The sequence below is a fragment of the Monopterus albus genome, unplaced genomic scaffold, assembly GCF_001952655.1.
Source record: "Monopterus albus unplaced genomic scaffold, M_albus_1.0 scaffold99.1, whole genome shotgun sequence".
Taxonomy (NCBI): domain Eukaryota; kingdom Metazoa; phylum Chordata; class Actinopteri; order Synbranchiformes; family Synbranchidae; genus Monopterus; species Monopterus albus.
The window spans coordinates 2,962,314-2,966,084 of record NW_018127979.1 but is presented as its reverse complement, the minus strand read 5'-3'; positions in this window follow the sequence as shown (position 1 = coordinate 2,966,084).

Sequence of the window (3,771 nt, the reverse complement as noted above, 5' to 3'; positions counted from 1 at the left end):
ACCAGGACAAGTTATTTTGCACAGCTGGACAAAAGCAACAAGAATTGTCAAAAACAGCTGACAGATGTACAGAACCACTTGCACGTTGTCCAAAAGCCATTGCAATTTGATGAAAACAACAAGAAATTGCTGATATGATGTGAACAACTGACAACAGAATCTGACGGTTGAACGAGTAGTTCTGAGAAATGCAGTTCTGTTGTGAGAAATGAATGAAAGCGATAGAGAAAAACTGTAACACAAATAGCATGTATAGCATGTATAGTATGTTTTGGTCTTCCCACTAAGAAAACCAGTCATCTAACAGCTGTCATCACCAATGTTCAAACCTTGTAATAAAACAGGTGGATTCAATGGAAAGTATAAAGAAAATACTGTTTTAAAAAAAAGCTGAAACAATTTATTTGAAAAAAAAAAAAAAGGAAATGAATGTTTCATTTTTCCTCCAAAAAAGGAAGAGAAAATAATGTTCAGTGTATGTTATGGTATTCCCCACAGGCTAGTAAATTTAGAGAGATTATCAGAAACCGTTGGCATGTATTGGGCTTATATCATCAGTTAAAAATTTTTAAGTCCCTTCCCAGAGAAGTCTATAAATGGGCCCAGAATACAAATCAGATTTGGCACAGAAAAATATCTACCACCTTTCTGGATGAAATACAATAATTTCAAATGTAATTTTGGAACAACGCATGCAATAAATAATATTTTTCTAATGGGAGCTGTCAACAGAGTCACGAGTCTTTGTGGAACATGAATGTGGTAGCCTAGACATACCTGTGGAACATCAGTTATGTCAGCGTTGTCACTGTGAGCATGTTAGCATACAGATGATAGCATATAACGCTGAGCACTGCCTCACAGAGCTGAAGACCTGAGGTTCTGGATATAAATAACTTTAAAACATGTTTGTAAAATAGATCAAATATAGTGTGGCCATTATATTTCCAGACCACTACCTGCCATTACCAGAAGAATATTTTGCTTATTTTCTTATTCATGACTACCACAAAGATCAGTATATCAGGCCAACTAGATTGAATTGTCTCTCTTCAAAGTCTAGAGCTGAGTTACCCACTTGCTTTATCATTTCCTATTTACTTATCACTTTACAGTATGTGAGGATTGAATATGAACCTAAAGCAGCCCCCTTTTCAAACACCAACAGGATTTTACTGATGTAAACAAGCCCATTAAGTCAGCAAGGCTTTTGTGATATGTTGACTCACATAATTTTTGAATCAGTAGAGATACTGTGATCAGAAGAAACAGATGGGATGAAATGACCAGGATCAAAACACTGAAGAACATCAGTGTATTGCTATGGAAACGGTCACGGTCCTGTGCATTTCTAATGGCTACAATTAGTTGAGTGGAACAACAAAGTGGGGCACATCAGAGATGGCCAGATGTTCAGATATTATTTAGCTGTGGCAGAAAGCTTTGACTGCTCTCTGATTCATCCCAATCACACAGTTATGAGTCTCAATGATTACGCAGATTGTAATGAGGGTAGCGCTGGTGGCTGTTTTGATTTTAAAGCACAGACAAAAAGCCAGTCAACACAGTGCATGTGCACAGCGAACAGCAGAATGGATGTTGGTGCTGGCCTTACCTATCTATAGCATCATAGCTTGCAAACAAAATTTATTATTATAGAGGGAAGAGTTTGTATACTATATGTGTGGACAATTATATAAAAAAAAGCTTCATATATTTAGTGGTGTGTGAGGTATCATATGAAGTCAGAGAGTTTCAATCAGAGGAGTAAAGGAAAACCTAGAAGTCAATGGACTATAATAGCAGGTGTCCAGTCCTGGTTAACAACTAGTCAAAGGAAATTCAAACATTTATAACATTATTTATGTAACATCAACTAACTAGCTTCTTTGGCTAATGTAACTTAGATAATTCAGTGTGTATTAATTAAACAATTTCTTTACTTACAAAATTGTAAGGTGAGTGTGGAAAGTTGAACCGGGAAGCACAACAGAGACTGAGGGTAAGAAAAGTAATTGTATTATTGTGGGATATGAGACTGTGGCAAAGCCACTCTGGGGCTGAGAGTGGTGAACAGACTGGACAACAGCTCTTTGAGGTGTCAGGAAGAGGGCGCTCAACCATGGTGAGTCCAATGCAGTTCCTAGGATGTACAGGTAGCGGGAGAACCTTGATTGTGGATAAATAACGAGTACCTTGGTTAACACTTTATTGTGCTCACAGTATGTGGTTTTAGGTTAGGACAGATGGACCGAGTTTGGCCTGTGGGAGCAGTCAGCAGATGACAGATGACAAAGAGGACTGCAGGCAAAGGAGGAGGTAAGAGGACAGGCAGGGATTTATGGGTCAATCCAGGTGAGGACTAAGCTCTATACACCAGGACCTGGAATGTAGTGGTAAGTAAGTGTTTCCCCTTTACAGGCAGCAACGGAGAGAGGTAAGTAAGCATCTCACCGGAGCAGAGATAATATGAACACAGGAGACACTCAGAAAAACAGAGTCGGTAAGTGGTTACATAGCCCACGCGGTTGGCTAGCAGGAGAGAAGCCTACAGGTGAGTAGCAGGAGAACTTCTTGGAATAAAGCCTTGAGAGTGAGTGATAGAAAAACATAAAAATATTCTTCAATGTGCACACACTAAAAATAACCGAGCTCAGTGTAACTAAACAGGCGTCTTGCAAAAAACAAGTTTTCTCAGGTTAGGCTCGAGTGGAGCAACCAAGGCAAACAAATCCAAGAAGATTTTCACCAGAGAGAAGCTTCACAGATTTACAAAGTGCTGAGCAGAGACATTGTCCAACAGGCAGAAACAGGTCAGGGGAGAGGCAAAAACACGCAGGTACAGCAATGCTGGCAGAACAAGAACGAGTCGTGAGAGACTTTCTAGGAAGTCTCAGACAGGCTAAGTAGGTCACCCAACAAGGCAATTAACTGCACAAAGTCAAGGGGCAACCCAAGGTAGGTGACAAGATGACTCTGAAGTGGGAAAGTGGTCATGACAAAAATAGGCTACATTCTATCCTTACTGTTCCCATTCACAAGAATTACTCCCCAACAAAGTTATAGCCTACTTCGTATATTCTTTGTGAAGGCTAAGCTTATCGATGGGTGTAACTACCATCCTGAGTTGATGGTAGAGAGAAATATCCAGTCAGCTGTTTGATTAGCTTGGTTATGCTGCCAATCACACAAAAACAGATTGTTGATTGACAGGTGTTGGACTAAACCAGTCCTGCGTGTCCTTTTATGAAGAATGCTCAAAGACAAATCTGTCCTTTGAGATATTTATTACAATCAATATTTAAGAAAAAATATTCTAGAAAAGCAATACAGAGCTCTGGATTCCGTCTCTATCTGAAGCCCTATCACACAGAAGTATAGTGCATAGCTGCTGCAGGAAGCCGGAACCACGAGTTTCCTCTGCATAGAAAATTTATAATAAGAGTCATGCAAATGATCTGACGTCATCCGTGTTGTCCTTCATCCTCGTTCCTTGGTTGGTTTCTTGACCTCGTTCTGACCCCTCATTTGGTGATCTTGTCGCCAGGCAGATTTTGATCTGTGACATTCTCAGTACAACATACCGTGACCTTTCAATAGACAGTTTTAGAGGAAGCACCTCGAGCGTTGCTATGCAACCGTGGTCTACTTCCTGTATGTGGTTTCCTGTCTACTCTTACAGCCTTACACATGTCTCCTATATTCTTAAAGACAAGTGAACTGGTTAAAACAAAAGTAGATTATAAGGCATATGATACTATTATAATGCAT